Genomic DNA, 18,345 nt, shown 5'->3' with positions numbered 1-18,345 from the left:
TCCGTAGCTAGACGCAGGAAAAGAACTTGCATTTCTGTAGCACCTTTCACAACCTCAGGATGCCCCAAAGCACTTTATAACCAATGACATACCTTTTGAAGTGCAGTAACTGTTGTAAAGTAGGAAACATGGCACCCAATTTGTGATGTTGGTTGGGGATAAATGTTGGCCCAGGACACAAGGTAGAACTCCCCTGCTCCTCTTCAGAATAGTGCCATGCGATTATTTACGTCCACCGTAGAGGGCAGATGGGACCTAGCTTTGTTTCAAAAGACAGCACCTCCGACAGAGCAGCACTTCTTTAGTACTGCCTTTCTAACACTGAATTATGAGCTTAAGTCACTGGAGTGGGACTTGATCCCAAATCTTCTGACTCTGAGGAGAGAGTCTTACCTGCTGAGACCTTCTGAGTAGAGTAATCAATGAAAAAGGCTTGACAATTGTAGAGTTCTGGTGCTGTAGCGCCGAGGTAACTCTATCTTCCAGTGGGCGTTAATCACCGCGACATCTGATTTCCCCTTTCTGTAGCTGTGCCGGCTCCCACAGAAAGGCAGTATTGGAGAGTAAGGCAATGGTCTATTGTTTAATAAAAAGAGAAAATGCTGGAAATACTCAGCAGGATTGCCTGCATCTGTGTTGAGATAAACCGAGTCGATGTTTCAGGTCTGTGACCTTTCATTAGAACATGAAACGTTAACTCTGTTTCTCTCTCCACAGATGCTGCCCGACCTGCTGAGTATTTCCAGCATTTTTTTGCTTTTATTTCAGATTTCCAGCATTTGCGGTGATTTGCTTTTGATTGTAATTATTGTGCTGTCATATGACTTGTGAAACTAGAATTGATGAAGGAAAGGTAATGGATCTTCCGATGTCCCAGCCACAAGTATGAGAGACTGCAGGACCAAAAAGGGAGCCGGGGATGAGGGGAGGTGAATTCCAGACTCTTGTTTTCCAGAAACAGAAGAAAAAATTGCTGTTGAATATGTTTAAATGAAAAGCTACTTTAGATTTGAACACACACTGTTAAATGAATATTGGTCTTGGAGGAGTGAACTGGTGAGGAAAGCGTCTGTCTGGCTGTGGCAGAACAATGGCCAAATTTCTGAATGGCCAAAATCAGCAAATTTTGTCAGTTGTCAGCAACAAATGCTGGTACAACAACTTGCAACTTCGTAGTACTTTTAACTTAGTGAAATGTTAAGGATCAAGAAGAATTTGACTCCCAAGCCACATAAGGAGATATTGGGACAGATGAAGGTGGGTTTTAAGGAGCATCTTAAATGACGATAGAGAGGTAAAGAAGTGGAGAGGTTTAGGAGCTTGGGACCAAAGCAGCTGAAGGCACGGCCGCCAATGGTGGAGCAATTAAAATCAGGGATGTGCTAGAGGCCAGAATTGGAGGAGTGCAGAGATCTCAGAAGGTTGTCAGGCTGGAGGAGATTACGGAGATAGGGAGGGGTGAGGCCATGGAGGGGTTTGGAAACAAGGATGGGAATTTAAAATCAAGGAGGTGTTGCTGGATTGGGAACCAATGTAGGTTTTGGATTTCAAACTGGACATTTCAATCTGTTGAACGTGGTGTCCCTCTGTTTGCAGAAGTGGTTTGGGCTGGACCTGTGTTGCATAGTGATTTTGTTAAGCTATTTGTTTCTCACTTCACTGTAGGGGTATTAATTGTAGTGTTAATGGCAGGATCAGACTGTCCTGGCCATCACGATCTGGGCAGGCTCAGGGAGCCAGCTGGTCTGTTCCTATCTGTTAATCCCATATGTTTGCATGTTATGTAAGTGGTCAGACCACACTTGGAGTTCTGTGAACAATTCTGGTCTCCACATTAGAAAAAGGATGTAGAGACACTGGAGATGGTGCAAAAAAGATTCACAAGGATGATACCAAAACTGTCAGGAAAGATTGAACAGGCTGGGGCTCTTTTCCCTCGAAAATAGAGTCGGAGGAGTGGCCTAATGGAGGTCTTTAAAATTATCAAAGGGTTTGATAGGGTAGACATAGAGAAGATGTTTCCACTCGCGGAGGAGATCAGAACGAGGGTCCATAAATAAGACAATCACCCATAAATCCAATAGGGAATTCAGGAAAAACCTCTTTACCCAGAGAGTGGTGAGAATGTGGAACTCGCCACCACGGGGAGTGGTTGAGGTGAATAGTATCGATACATTTAAGGGGAAGCTGGATCAACATATGAGGGGAAAAGAAATAGGATATGCTGGTAAAATGGGAAGAGATGTGTAGAGCTTAAAGACCAGCACGGAAGAGTTGGGCCGAATGACTGTAACTTCTGTGTAACTTGACTGCCCACAGCTGTGGTGGAGCTTTGATTTGTTTGCAGCAATGCCTGGTGTCTGGTCAAACAGTTAAGTTGCATGTCTTGCGTCATTCCTCTGTGTGCTCCTAGAAATGATGGAAGGTGAACAGTATAACTCCAGCTGGGAATGTGTGGTTCAGTATGGAGTGTGGAATGTCTTGAAAGTGTATAGCTGCAACCAGTGTGAAAAATTTAAAAGATTGATTGTAGATGGCCCACTGTGTTGCTTCTAATTTTCTGTTAGAATAAAGTTGACTAATTAGATATTTTACAAGCAGTCTGAGGCCAATTAATCTCAGCTCAAACTATGTATGGGTGGAAAGAGTGCAGCAGTGTGCCTCTGCTGCTCACAGATAGTTTCAAAGATAGAAGGTGAGTGTTTAATTCCCGCATAATTACATTTCATATCCTGCCATTTATTTGTGTTTTTCTTAAAGATAGATTCCTCTGAATAATTCTCGCTGTAGAACATGGGATGGTATGGACTAGACAAAGAGAATAAACAGACTTGCATTTATATAGTGCCCTTCGCATCCTTGTGATATCCCAGAGCACTTTGTTTATTCAGTTGTGGGATGTGGGCATTGCTGGCAAAGCCAGCATTTGTTGCCCATCCCTAATTGCCCTGTGAAGGTGGTGGTGAGCCGCAGTGGACTATATTAATGCAGTATATTAAGCTCGAGTTAGACAGATTTTTGATCCACGGTCAAATAGAAGTCTCTGAAACTGTTTAAATTGAACAGAATTTTAAAAGATGCAGCCAAAGTAACCAGCTTTGAGAATCATATTTTAGTTGAGAACCAAAGGGACTATTGGTAGAGGTCAGATGTTTAAAAACTAGACTGTAGATGCCAATGAGATGAAGCCAAAGAGATATTCTCAGCTGATGCCAAGGTGGGGCGTTAGAGAAATATTGGAGGAATTGCAGTACTGTTAAATTAATTCCTCTCACGCACGTAAAATCTTTCACTGGGGAATCTGTCACATATGCCAAAATTCATTAAAGCCTTTTTTACGAGGAGGTAAATATCTACAGGGAACATGAGGGCAAATTAAGTAAGACTGCATCTCAGAATTGAGCTTCTCTATTGACAAGTGAGAGTCGGAGAATCTGGGTTGGAGTTTCAATTCCTATCTCCACCTGCACCCCTGCCGCACAACGCTCCATGGCAGTAACGCACCCTCACTGAATTTGCCCTGTATGCCAGATGAAATGCAACCTATAAATTTTCAGGGAAATGGTAGAGGACTTGAGTGAGGTTCTGGTTTATATTTATAGGAATTCTCAGATCCAAGGACTGGATTAGGTTCAGGAGGATATGCATGAATTGGAGAATTTATAGACTTTGGGTGAAATACTCTCAAGCATTTTCTCACCATCATCTAAAGAATCAAGAGACCTTCACGAGTCTCGAACCTGTTCCACTAGCTCTGGTGATTATGCACTTGCAAAGCAGCTTGTACTTATCATAAAAGACTAATGATGCTACGTCAGGTGACGCCAGCTTTGCAGAAAACTGTGTTGCCAATATGAGCGATGGACAATATTCACGACATAGAATTACATATTTACAGCACAAACAGACTGCTTGGCCCAATGGGTCCGTGCTGGGGTTTATTCTCCATGTGAACTTCCTCCCATCCCTCTTTATCTAAACCGATCAGCATATCCTTCTGTTTCTTTCTTCATGTGTTTATCTGAGGACGGATGTTCTTGCTATAGAGGAAGTGCAGCGAAGGTTTACCAGACTGATTCCTGAGATGACAGAACTGACTTGTGAGGAGAGATTGAGTCAGTTAGGATTGTATTCACTGGAGCTCAGACGAGTGAGGGGGATCTCATAGAAACCTATAAAATTCTAACAGGATTTGACAGGGTAGATGCAGGAAGGATGTTCCCGATGGTGGGGGAGTCCAGAACCAGGGGTCATAGTCTAAGGATACGGGGTAAATCTTTCAGGACTGAGATGAGGAGAAATTTCTTCACCCAGAGAGTGGTGAACCTGTGGAATTCGCTACCACAGAAAGCATTTGAGGCCAAAACACTATGTTTTCAAGAAGGAGTTAGATATAGCACTTGGATTTAAAGGGATCAAAGGGCATGGGGCGAAAGCGGGAATAGGCTACTGAGTTGGATGATCAGCCATGATCACAATGAATGGCAGAGCAGGCTCGAAGGGCCGAATGGCCTGCTGCTATTTTCTATGTTTCTCCAGCTTCCCCTTAAATGCATCTGTCTATGCTATTTGCCTCAACCACTCTCTGGTGTCGAGTTCCACATTCTCACCACTCTTGGTAAATTCTCTGAATTCTACATACAAACAAACAAATTAGGAGCAGGAGTAGGCCATTCGGCCCCTCGAGCCTGCTCCGTCATTTGATAAGATCATGGCTGATCTGGTTGTGGCCTCAACTCTTCTTTCCTATCTACCCCTGTACCCTTTGACTCTCTTGTCAATCAAGAATCTAACTCTTGCCTTAAAAATATTCAATGACCCAGCCTCCGCTGCTCCCCGGGGAAGAGAATTCCACAGCCCAAAGATCCTCAGAGCAAAAATTTCTCCTCATCTCCATCTTAAATGGAGACTCTTTATTTTTAAACTGTGTCCCCTGATTCTAGTGTCTCATAACAGGAAACATCCTCTCAGCATTAACCTTCTCAAGTCCCCTCATTCTTCTAAACACTTCTAAACTCCAATGGATACATGCCCAACCTGTCCAAACATTCCTCGTAAGATAACCCCTTCTTCCCAGAAATTCTCTATTGGATTTATTAGTGACTATCTTATATTTATATTTATGACCCCTGGCTTTGGCTCCCCACAAGCGGAAACATCTTCTGTGCGTCTATATTATCCTACACTTCATAATTTTAAACATCTCGATGCGGTTACCCCTCAGTCTTCTCTAGAGAAAAGAGCCCTAGTTTGTTTAGTCTTTCCTAATAGTCGTATCCTCAGCCCTGGTGTCTTTCTTGTAAATCATTTTTGCGCCTTCTCTAGTGCCTATATATCCTTTTTATAATATGAAGAACTGTTCACATTTCTCCAGGTGTGGCCTATCTCAAATTCCAAGCAAGTTTAACATAACTTCTCTGCTTTACAATGCTAGGCCTGTAGATCACAGAGGATAGACCAGGTAAAGGTGACGGGTTCTCTTTCCTGGAGTTAGTGAACCAGTTAGTTTTATAATCAGGCAGTTTCAATGACTGGGGCCAGCACATGAAATATTAGATTTAAAACCATTCAGCAACTGTTCTCCTTAGAGCAGAGAAGGTTAAGAGGAGGTTCGATGAATGGTTTTGATAGAGTAAATAATGTGGAACTGTTTGCATTGGCAGGAGGGATGCGTATTTAAGGTGATTGGCAAAAGCAACAGTTGGCATGAGGAAACTTTTTTTTTTACGGAGTGAGTTGTTGTGATCTAGCACACATTGCCTGTAAGGTGATGGAAGCAGATTCAGTAATAACTTTCAAAGGGAATTGTGATAAATACTTGAAAGGAGAAAAGTTACAGTGGTATGGGGAAAGAGCAAGGGAGCGAAATAATTGGATTGTTGTACAAAGAGCTGGCACATGCACGATGGGCTGAATGGCCTCCTGTGCTGTATTATTCTATGATATATCAAATTCAGTTTCACAGTTTGCCAAAGGTGGGACTTGAATTCAGGACTTTTGGGTTGCTAGTCCAGTGCCATAAATACTAAGCTACTCTACATATAACCCAATAATACTGGGCTAATCCTGGGGGTCATGAGTTCTGCTATTGTTTGAATAATAGAGTGGGAATCTATCGTTTGTTAGGTGCAAGGATATGAGGAAGTTTCCCAAAGGTAGCTCTTATTTGCTTTCTATTAAGGCAAATACTCCCAGTGGTAAATTTGCAACTGATCCATTTTTGAGTATTACATTTCCAAAACTTAATAAAAATGGCAAAGTTCTACCAAGCAGAATCTACTAACACTTCAGGCTAAGTGTGATATAACCAAAATGGGACATTTTTAATACATTTTATGTGCTTTTGGACAGATGCTGATTCCTTTCTTGGGCATGTTGTATCTCATTTTCTTTTATTGAAAAATCTCAAGAGATAATAATCAAGATATTTGAGTGCCGGGCCAGAATTTCTTTGCATCTGCTTAGTTTTCTTTTCTCAAGGATAATAATCTGCATGCTGCCCACGCAAGAGCTTTTAACAGATGGTGGACACATAGGGTGGTGTAATGTCGTGAATAGACCAGTGGCTTTGAGCTGTGTTTTTCAATCTGTTGCCTGACCTACTAGATTTACAAGGACACAGTATGAAATAAAGCATTTGATAAATTATAGCTTAATAATTTACTTCAAGATGCAGAAAGGTTGAAGTACTAATTCAGGTTTGTGCAATAATGTCTTCGTTCCAGGAGCAATAGTACAGAATTTAGAAGTTTTCATTTCTTTGAATATACTGATGGCTATCACAGCAGTTAACCAATCTTTTATGCCCTGATTAATCTGCTGTCCCCTGTTAACATGCCTCGCAAATGTATGCAGTTGAGGGAATTTGTTTTTCAACCTTTTAGAGCTCTGAAATCTCTTTCGCGTGACCAGGACTAAATCTGAGGGAGTTGCTTTGATTTGGTAGTGATATTGGTTCAGGATAATTTTCTTCAAAGAAGTATTTTCCAAGCTGTTCCACCTTGAATTTAACTGACTGACTATCTGCCAAAATGCTGAGTATTTGTTTTGATTCCATTCTAATGGACTCTGGCATTTAAAATGAATTTTAGTGTTGCATTCTGCTGATTTCCATATGATCTGTTCATTGTCAACTTGTTTTCTTGTGGACACTCTTGCTGTAGAGTCGGCAATGGGTTTAAAGCCCCATTCGAAGTCGTGAGTACATAATCTGCTGACACTTCTGTGTAGTACTGAGGGAATGCTGCATTGTTGGGGGCACCATCTTTCAGATGAGCTGTTACATCAAGGTTCTGGCTGCCTTTTCAGGTGAAAATAGAAGATGAGCATAGAGTCCTTGCTAACATTCCTCCCTCAACAACGCCACCACAGTCACATTTAACTGGTCATTTACCACCACAGACACATTTAACTGGTCATTTACCACCATAGACACATTAACTGGTCATTTATCTTGTTTGCTGTTTGAGACCTTGCTGTGTGTAGCTTGGATAAATTTGGGCACTTTATTCATTCATGGGATGTGGGTGTCACTGGCGAGGCTGGCATTTATTACTTATCCCTAATCGTCCTCAGGGAGATGGTGGTGAGCTGCCTACTTGAATCACTGCAGTCCATGTGTTGTAACAACACCCACAGTGCTGTTAGGGAGTTCCAGGATTTTGAATGTGCTTGGATCAGTTGTACAGAGCCTTGGTCAGACCCCATGTGGAGAACAGCATTGAGTTTTAGGCACAGAATCTCAGGAAAAATATAAGCCTTGGAGAGGGTGTGCAGCGCAGATTCACTAGAAAAATAGAAGGGTTAAGCTGAAGACAGATTGTATAAACTTGTTTTTGATTTCCTTGAGAGATGATCTTATTGAAGTCTTGAAAAATAATTAAGGGATTCAGTAGGGTAGATACAAATAAACAATTTTCACTGGTGGGAAAATCCAGAATAAGGTAGCATAAGTGGGCGTGAAATCCAGAAGCATTTTTTTTTCACACAGGCTAATGGAAATCTGGAACTCTTTTCTTCCAAAAGATGTTAGACTAAGTGAGATTTTTGTCAGCTAAGGGTTTAAAGGGATTGATTCAATGGTGGATAAATGAGTTGAGGTACAGATGAGCCATGGTGCGGTCAGTTGGTAGGAACAGGCTCAAGGGGCTGAATAGCCTGCATATTCCTATGGATCTACATGGACTGTTGGCGTTCCCACATGGTCACCAGTAGAAATGTAAACCGATTTCAGATTAGCCTTGCCTGCAGAATGAGGAACAGTGCAAAATGTGATCAGGCAGCTGTAGATATTTTCATTGTACAGATAGAAAATCTCCCACCATGTGCTGTGATATCCAATCATTTGTTGTCACTGTGCACAGCTAATGTTTTAAATATTTCTGAAAATGTGTATGGCACCAGCTCAGCAGCCTGGAGGTCAGGAGCTCAAATCCAACGTGGCAAATTGTGAAATTGAGCTTAATAAATCTGCTAATTTTTGGACTAACAAGGTTTTCATGCTGCCATAACTACCCATCTGGTTCACTCGCGTCCTACCCAATCTGGCCTACGTGACTCCAGCCCCATAATATGTGGTTGCCTCTTGAATGTTCTGTAAAATAAGCCTCACTCCCTCCTTTGAGTATTTGGGGTGGTCAATGAGTGTGTCCCTGCCAGTGTTGTCCACATCGCGAAGAATGAAAGAAAAAGTAATTTCACCTTTTGTGACATGAGCGATGCCGCGTGCATTTGAATGGCCTCTTTTGAGAGAAACTGCCCTAGAATCTCAGGCCATTCCAATAAGCTGGAGCAGGGATTAACATCATTCTTCCATCTCCAGCAAGCACTGGATGCTTCAATTTTCATTGGAGACTGAACTTTTATACTTAATGCAGGTTAACGGTATTAACATTGAGCAATTGCTGGTGTGACCATGCCAACCTGTTTACCTTCCTTTCTCCCGCCTGTAGCTTTGAGGAACTGTGTCGTACGCTTTCCCATATTCCAGTCAATCCCAGGAGGAAGAAGGCTTTTTGTGCATATTCTGTACTTACTTGGGAGGGATTTTTACCTTTAGCTAAGTCCAATTAAATTGGAAATCTGTCTTATAAAGTGTTCATAAATCTGCAACCTCCCAACAGTCCATATAGGAAGATATGAGAATGTCGGCTGTTCAGCTCCTCATTCCACCATTCAGTCAGTAATTTATTGGTATGGATTGAGGGTTGGTATAAGGACAGAAACAGACTAGGAATAAATGGGACACTTACAGGATGGCAGGTTGTAACTACCGGGGTACTGCAACGATCAGTGCTGGAACCTCAGCTATTTACAATCTATGTCAATGACTTCGATGCGGAGGGGAGGGAGGTGGTGGAAAATTACAGCGTGTAATGCATCCAGGTTTGCTGACACTACTAAGTTAGGTGGGAAAGTAAGCAGTGAGGAGACTGAAAAGAGATATAGACATGAGTGAGTGAGAAAGAATGAGACAGTTAGAATATAACATGCAGATATGTGAAGTTATCCACTTTGATAGGAAAAATAGAAAAGCAGAATATATTTTAAATGAGAGACTGGGGAATGTTGGTATTGAGAGGGACCTGGGTATCCTTGTACAGAATGTTAACATGCAGATAAGGTAAGCAATTAGGAAAGAAGATGGTATGTTGGCTTTTATTACAAAGGGATTGGAGTACAAGAGTGAAGAAGTCACAGTATAATAGTATAGGACCTTGGTGCAATCACACCTGGAGTACTATGTGCAGATTTGGTCTCCTTTTCCAAGGAAGGATATACTTGTCTTAGAGGGAGTGCAGTGAGGTTGGGATGAGCGGGCTGTCCTATGAAGAGAGTTCACCCTCTTCACTCCCCCCCTCACCCTCTTCACTCCCCCCCTCACCCTCTTCACTCCCCCCCTCACCCTCTTCACTCCCCCCCTCACCCTCTTCACTCCCCCCCTCACCCTCTTCACTCCCCCCCTCACCCTCTTCACTCCCCCCCTCACCCTCTTCACTCCCCCCCTCACCCTCTTCACTCCCCCCCTCACCCTCTTCACTCCCCCCCTCACCCTCTTCACTCCCCCCCTCACCCTCTTCACTCCCCCCTCACCCTCTTCACTCCCCCCCTCACCCTCTTCACTCCCCCCCTCACCCTCTTCACTCCCCCCCTCACCCTCTTCACTCCCCCCCTCACCCTCTTCACTCCCCCCCTCACCCTCTTCACTCCCCCCCTCACCCTCTTCACTCCCCCCTCACCCTCTTCACTCCCCCCCTCACCCTCTTCACTCCCCCCCTCACCCTCTTCACTCCCCCCCTCACCCTCTTCACTCCCCCCCTCACCCTCTTCACTCCCCCCCTCACCCTCTTCACTCCCCCCCTCACCCTCTTCACTCCCCCCCTCACCTTCTTCACTCCCCCCCTCACCTTCTTCACTCCCCCCCTCACCTTCTTCACTCCCCCCCTCACCTTCTTCACTCCCCCCCTCACCCTCTTCACTCCCCCCTCACCCTCTTCACTCCCCCCCTCACCCTCTTCACTCCCCCCCTCACCCCCCTCACCCTCTTCACTCCCCCCCTCCACCCCACCCTCTTCACTTCCCCCCTCCACCCCACCCTCTTGCACTCCCCCCCTCCACCCCACCCTCTTGCACTCCCCCCCTCCACCCCACCCTCTTGCACTCCCCCCCCTCTCCCCTCACCCTCTTGCACCCCCCCCCCCCCCCCCTTTCTCCCTTCATTGTGTTCTGGCTGTTAATGCAGATGAAATTCAATATGGATTCTTAGTGAGTTTCCATCACTGAGTTTTATTGATCTGGTGGCTACCAAGCTGTAATTAATGAAAAAGCTTGTATTTATGTTGCACCGTATCATGTCCTGAGAACATCCCAGCGTGCTTCACATCTGATGAATTACGTTTAAATGCAGTTCATTGTTTTGCCGTCAAATGCAACAATTTTCCCGATGGCAATAGTTAGACATTCGTAGCCTCCTTCTGTGCTGTAGGATTCTATTCGGCCCATTGTGTCTGTGCCAGCTCTTTGAAAGAGCTATCCAATTAGTCGCACTCCCCCGCTCTTTCCCAGTATCCCTGAGAATGATAGCATAATGGACTAACGATCTGGAACTGCATGAGTTCACATCTGACTGGGAATTTAAATTGAGTTAATTAAATAAATCTGGAATAAAAAGCTAGTATCAGTAATGGTGGCCATAAAACCACCGGATTGTTGCAAAAACCCATCTGGTTCACAAATGCCCTTTTAGGGAAGGAAATCTGCTCGGTCTGGCCTACGTGTGACTCCAGACCCACAACGATGTGGTTGACTCTTAACTACCCTCTGAAGTGGCTTATCAAGTGATTCAGTTGTATTTAAGACTGCAGCTCACCACCACCTTTTCGAAAGCAATTAGGGATGGGCAATAAATGCTGGCTTTTCCAGTGACACCCACAATCTTATGAATGAATTAAAATAAAATTCTCTCCCCTTCAAGTATTTATCCAATTCTCTTTTGAAAGTTCCCACTGATTCTGTTTCCATCTCGCTTCGAGATTAAACAATTCACATTAATGGGCTGGGTGCTGAGATTATATTTTGCCTTGTAACCCTGATTTTCTTTCCCATCTTTCTTGAAGGCATCCCTAATGGTGTTTTTTCTGCCATCTCCTGTTCTCTGGAAATATGGCTGACTTGCCTTTTCCTGGGTAGAACTTCATGACATCTCTTAGGAGATGGTAATATCTGTAAGATATGCCGAGAAGTTTAATTGGAGTGCTAGAGAAACACTATAATCTGCCACTTTGAGGCCCCATTAATCCTGCTGAGTCCTCATCACCTGCAAGAGTTGTCAAGACCTGGTAGAGGGGGAGGAGGAGGATTTCACTTCTCATATTCCAGATATTTCAATTCTTGAAATACCAGATGGCCAAATGTGCGTGGATAATTGTACACCGATGTTGTGCATTGCACCTTGAGAATTCTTTAACTTTCTTCCCATCCTGTATGAGTTTGCAATCAAGCCAATTTGTTTCTGACAGATATAAACACATGAAAATGTGTGTATATATATTCAGGATGAGCAGTATGGTTTGTGTTTGGCAAGTGTTCATTTATTATAGCTGCCCTGGCCTAGAAGGGCAAAGCGGTGTGTTCCAGCAAGTATTTACAATAGTAAAGTTGAAATTGTGCTGTTCAATCTCATGTGATTATTTTTCTCCCAGTCAGTGCGAAGCGGAATACATTTTTCATTTTTTACAGATTCGTACTCTGTTGCTCTTGGATTGGAATCTGAAATAAAAAAGTTGCATTTGTGTAGCGACCATAGGACACCCCAAAATGCCTCTCAGCCAATGAAACACTTGCTTTTTGAAGTGTAGTCACTGGTGTAGTGCAGGAACTGTGTCAGCCAAATTGTTCACATCAGGCTCCCACAAACAGTGTGACAATGACCTGTTCAGTGATGTTGATTGAGAGATAAATATTGACCAGGGAGAACTAGCCTGCTCCTCTTCGAGTAGTGACGAGGGATCTTTACCATCCACCTGAGAGGGCAGATGGGGCCTTGGTTTAACATCTCCACTGAAGGGCAGCACCTCTGGTAGTGCAGCATTCCTTCAGTACTGCATTGGAATGTCAGCCTGGATTATGTGCTCCAAGAGGTAGGTTTTAAGAAACATCTTAAAGGAGGTAAGTGAGATGGAAGGGTTAAGAGAGAGAATTCCAGAGCTGAGGGCCGAGACAGTTGAGGGCATAGCTGCCAGTTGTGGTGCGATGGAAATTGGCAATTCTCAAGAGGCCAGAATTGGAAGAGCTCAGATAACTTGAAGGATTGTGGGGCTGGAAGAGGTTACAGAGATAGGGAGGGTGAGGCCATGGAGGAATTTGAAAAAATGGATGAGAATTTAAAAATCTTCGTGTTGCCAGGAAACCAGTGTAGGTCAGCGAGCGCAGAGGTGATGACTTGATATGATTTAAGGTGCAAGCAGCAGAATTATGCATGAGCTGAAGTTTTTGAAGGGTGCAAGTTGATCACCTGCCAGGAGAGCATTGGAATAGTCAAATCTAGAGGTAATAAAGGCATGGACAAGGGATTCAGTAATAGCTGAGTTGAGGCAGGGCTGGAGACAGGTAATAGCAAGGTGGATGCAGGCGCTTCTGGTCACTGAGAGCATATGGGGTTGGAGAAGATTTAAGCGCATGAACACACACAGGCAGATGCTGAAATCAGGGCTATGAAATCTGATTTTAAAAGACTAATAAAGCAGCTTATGTTGCCTCTGGAATCTTGAACTAAAATAATAGCTTGAAAGCGGCCATTGGCAGGAAGTCAACTAATAAATGTAACATAATATTGATGTTATCTACTCTGATAGGAGCGGGGGCTGTGATCATCACTGTCAAAACAAACTGACCGTGAAGCTGTTGGATTGGAACAAAATAAAAATCCAACTAGATCACTAATGTTCCTTTTGGGGAAAGGAACCTGCTGCCCAGACCCGTTCTGGGCCTCTGATTCCAGTCCCACACCAACATGGTTGACTCTTAACTCTTCCCTGCACATACCTTGCAAACCACTCAGTTGTATCAAAACTGTTGCATCAAGAAGGCAGTTCTCTACCATCATCTCAGGGCAACTAGGGGTGGGCAATAAATGTCTGCCTTGCCAGCGACATCCTGAGAATGAATTTTAATCAGTAAACATCAACATCCTGAGGGTTACCAATGACCAGAAACTTAACTGGACCAACCATGTAAATACTGCGGCTACAAGAACAGGTCAGAGGTTAGGAATCCTGCGGCGAGTAACTCATCTCCTGATTCCCCAAAGCCTGTCCACCATCTACAAGGCACAAGTCAGGAGTGTGATGGAATACTCTCCACTTGTAGCTGCATCCATGCAGACAACAACTCAGGAAGCTTGACACCATCCAGGACAAAACAGGCCATTTGATTGGCACCCCCATCCACCACCTTCAACGTTCACTCCCTCCACCACCGACGCACAGTGGAAGCAGTGTGTGCCATCTTCAAGATGCACTGCGGCAACGCACCAAAGCTTCTTCAACAGCAACTTCCAAACCTGTGACCTTTACCACCTAGAAGGACAAGGGCAGCAGGTGCATGGGAACACCACCACCTGCAAGTTCCCCTCCAAGCCATACACCATCCTGACTTGGAACTATATCGCCGTTCCTTCACTGTCACTGGGTCAAAATCCTGGAACTCTGTTCATAACAGCACTGTGGGTGTACCTACATCCCCAAGGACTGCAGCAGTTCAAGAAGGCAGCTCACCACCACCACCTCAAGGGCAGTTAGGGATGCAAAACAAATGCTGGTTTTGCCAGCAATGCCTACATCCCATGAAAGAATATAAAAAACACATTGTGCCAAAGTGGCTGGTTAGGCAGAATGACCAAATGCCTAGTTGAAAGAATGGGTTTGAGAAGTTGGAGAGAAAACCAGAGGGATTTACAGAGAGAATTACAGAAAGTCGTGCTGAGGTGATTGAAAGCTGTGTCCTTGGATGGTGGGGTGACAGAAGGGGAGGAGGTTAATGCATAAAAAGCTGGAGACTGAGTAGGATTAAGGGATATAAGGCTGTCAGGGGTTGCAGCCATAAGATGGAGTTATGTTCTGAGGTGAATTGAGGATAAAAGTTACAAATTCAGTGAAGTAATCAGTTTTCATTGGATATGAGATTTGAATCTTAGCTCTGGTCTCTCGAGTCTGGGTTACAAAATGTGGTCATTTATCTCATTGCTGCCTGCGGGATCTTGCTGTGCACATTGCCATTTTTCCTACAACAGTGACTGTACTTCAAAAATACTTAATTGTTTGTAAAGAGCTTTGGATCTTTCTAAAGTGTGAAAGTGCTGTAGAAATGAAAGTTTGTTCTTTGTTTATTGATGGGAAATTGTTAATGAAGCCTTTGCGATCAAAGTTCCCTCAGGCTGATTCTGGTAATTCCTTTAAATGATGTAAACAGTGCCGTGTAACGGGTTCACTGATGATTCAGTCACTGATGCATGCTGTGATCGAGTTGATGGTTTGCACATTTTATTTTATTTTAAATGGCTGTTATGTGCAACTTGGTGTTGGCAAATAAAGCAACCTAGTCATCAGTGAAGAGTCTTAATGGGAGTGGAATGTGTGCTCTCCATCTCGGTAAAACAGAGGCCTAGTTGCTGTGCTGCTTATTTCTACTGGGATTCTGGCAATTTAAGGAGTTTGGACCTAAATATGGGTAAGGAAAATTAAAGGACAAGATTTCTATGATTCCTGTACAATGTGACTCCTCAGCTGCCTTTTGTTAAACTGCGATGGGTTTTACAGATTGAGTTGGGAGACAGTTCACTTCTTCCTTTCTGTTCTGCAACTTATCTTTCTGCTGCTCCCAAGGACAAACTGATTTCAAAGCATAGTGATTTCCAGGATATTCACTGGGGCTCAGACTAGCCGCAAGCAAACCTCTGTAGAGCTAGACATAAAGAAAGACTTGCATTTCTATAGCGAAGTTGAAGTATGGGCAGTGAATCATAAAATCTTTCAGCCGTAGTGCCTGTGCCAGCTCTTCGAAAGAACTATCTAATCGGTCCCAATGCCCCGCGCACTCCTCCAACCCACCCAGCCAGGGCTCTTTCACTAGAATTCAAGTCTCCTTCATGCTTATAAACCCAATTTTCCCTTTTGAAAGTTATATTGAATCTGCTTCCACTGCCCTTTCAGGCAGCGCGTTCCAGATCACAACAACTCGCTGCATTTTTAAAAAATCTCATATCTCTTGATTTTTTTTGCCAATGACCTTAAATCTGTGACTGGTCACTGACTTTCCTGCCAGTGGAAACAGTTTCTCCCTATATTAAAATCCTTCACAATTTCGACTGCCTCTATTCCATCTCCTCAAACTTTCTCTGATTGATTTAAGGAGAACAATCCCAGCTTCTCCAGTCTCTCCACATAACTAGTCCCTCATCTCTGGTACCATTCTAGTAAATCTCCTCTGCATCCTTTCCAAGACCTTGAAATCCTTCCTAAAGTGTGGTACTAAGGGAGCAAATCAACAAAATAGGATGTTTACAGCCTTTAGGTAAAAGTCCTTTGTGCACACAAGTGAAAGTGCATGTAGTGGGAGTTATTCTGTTCCATATTTCTCTTGGTAGCAGACACTCTAAGCAAATCCAGTGAAGTGCGATAAAAATGGAGGAAGCAATCTGGTTCTGCTCAGCTGATTTCCTAAGCTGCGGTTTTATGGAAGGTTGAAACAAACCTTGGTCGTCCAGGGATTCCTTTTCCCAGCTGAATTATCTGGAGCTAAGATGTTATCCACTTGGTGTAAGTCAGTCTCGGCTGTTTGTGTGAGTAAAAGCTTGGGTCCAGTTGTAGAACATCACTTGAAGTCAACGTGGCAGAACAAATGAAACATTTGATAAAGGCGTTCAAAATCATGAATGGTTTTGATGGATTCTCATTTACTCTGTTTCCATGTGGCAGGAGGGTCAGTAACCAGAGGACACAGTTTTAAGTTAATTGGCAAAAGAACCAGAGGGCAAGATTAGGAAATAGGTATTACACAGAGTTATGATCTGGTTTGTGCTGTCAGAAAGGGGAGAGGCACCACCGTGAACGTTTGACAAAATTATTGCCTCAACCACGAACATGGGGGCACTTAATCTGTATATAAATTGTATAGCCAACCTCATGCTAATCGATATCCATGCTGAATCACAACAGGGAAAAAATGGTCACAATTTACCAATGGTGTAAAAGTGGAAATATCAAGACATTCACTTATTCACAGGTCATGTAAAATAATCTGCAAGAATTTAACTACAGATTACCAAATCTTCAACATTGCGCACTTGCTTCATATAGAATAAAAAGGTTTTAATGCTTTATGTTGCAACATTATTTACGAATTATTCACTACTCAACTCCAAGAAAATCTACTGTCAGCCACATTAAAGACATTGGAGAACGTATTCTTTCTGTCACTTAAGTGAGATGAAATTTTTTGATCAAGATCTTTTTAAATACAGACGTCCTCAACATTGCACGCTACTAAAATGCATTTTGCTGCAGCATTTTGGTCTCAGTAGCGACTGAAAAGTTCAACTACATTTCCACAGTACTGACAATTTAACCAAAACAATACTTAAATGTAGTCAAATTATGTAGTGGCCACACCAAGACACAGCTCACTAGCTGGAATGAGCTCAACGTATTCATTTTTTGTGCAGAGCTGACTACAAATATAATGCATACCTCAAGAAGAAAGTCTGTATGAACTGTGTAGAAATAATTTGTCTTCAGTGCATAATTGGATTGTATGTTTTAGGCATAATCTCATTCCCTCACCTACATATCTGAGAAGGAAGTTTGCGATGCCCAATCGGTGCCAGAGATATCTCAGTTCCTCCAGCTGAGTGGTACATGCCTGGCAGTGCTCATTGATGCTGTCCCCCACACTCCTCCATCCCCCCACCGCCGCTCGGGAGGAGCGCATCGACACATGCTCCGTTGTGCCGGGCCCCGATCCTCCGGCTGGGAGCCGCTCCTTTACCTTGACTAAGCTGATGGCTTTGGCATATTGTCTGAAGCAGTGGCGACACGTTTTTAGGCCGTACCTGCGGGTCAGGCAGTGTCGGTTCACACAGACTCGGCTGGAAGAGGGAGGAAGAAAGAAAGGTAGTGTGATGTATAGTTGAATGGGAGGTGGCATTGGGAACCGACTGGACAGAAATCGACACCGCTAGCACCCTCTTTGAGGCTTGCAGCAAGGTATTTAAAGTTATCAAGGACCTCCAAATTTTTTTTACCACAGACATTGATGTTCGTGTACGGACATATTGCCGACCCTAGGTGGAAGCAGATTCAGTAGTAACTTGCGAAAAGGAATTGGCTAAATACTTGAAAAGAAAGATTTTGCACTACAGTGGAGAAATAGGGGGAGTGGGATCAACTGGATAACTCTTTCAAAGATTTAGCATAGATACGCTGGGCCAAATGGCCGCCTCCTATGCTGTATGATTCTTTGGTAAATGAAGGAGGAGGATCAGTTCAAACATAGTCATCATCCATGACAGGAGATGCCTCATGCATACACAGAGATGTTAGTTTAATGGAAAAGACTTCTCCTGTGACAGTGGTGTAGTCTGAGCTTGTTAGTCTTGGAAATGTACAATTCCCTTTCCTTTGCACAGCAAGCATGCAAAGGAATATGAGAAGAGAACACACTGTCACCCACCATCTAAGGGATTGTAATGTTGGTGTTGCTATTTGATGGATGGACACTGGAATAATTATGGTTCCAAGCCAATCGATGACTGACCTTGATAATGAGGCTTTCCTGGTGAGTGGTGTGTGC

At 43.5% G+C, this 18,345-nt stretch overlaps 1 protein-coding gene across 2 annotated transcripts in view; it reads left to right on the top strand.

Annotated features, from left to right (window-relative positions):
* The window catches only part of LOC137377455 (protein phosphatase 3 catalytic subunit alpha), a 310,308-nt gene that overhangs the window by 133,602 nt on the left and 158,361 nt on the right, over window positions 1-18,345 (top strand). The gene's annotated exons all lie outside the window — the stretch shown is intronic.

Source organism: Heterodontus francisci, chromosome 1, assembly GCF_036365525.1.
Source record: "Heterodontus francisci isolate sHetFra1 chromosome 1, sHetFra1.hap1, whole genome shotgun sequence".
Classification (NCBI taxonomy): Eukaryota; Metazoa; Chordata; class Chondrichthyes; order Heterodontiformes; family Heterodontidae; genus Heterodontus; species Heterodontus francisci.
Note: the sequence above shows the minus strand (reverse complement) of the source record. Positions and strands in the feature narration are given on the sequence as shown.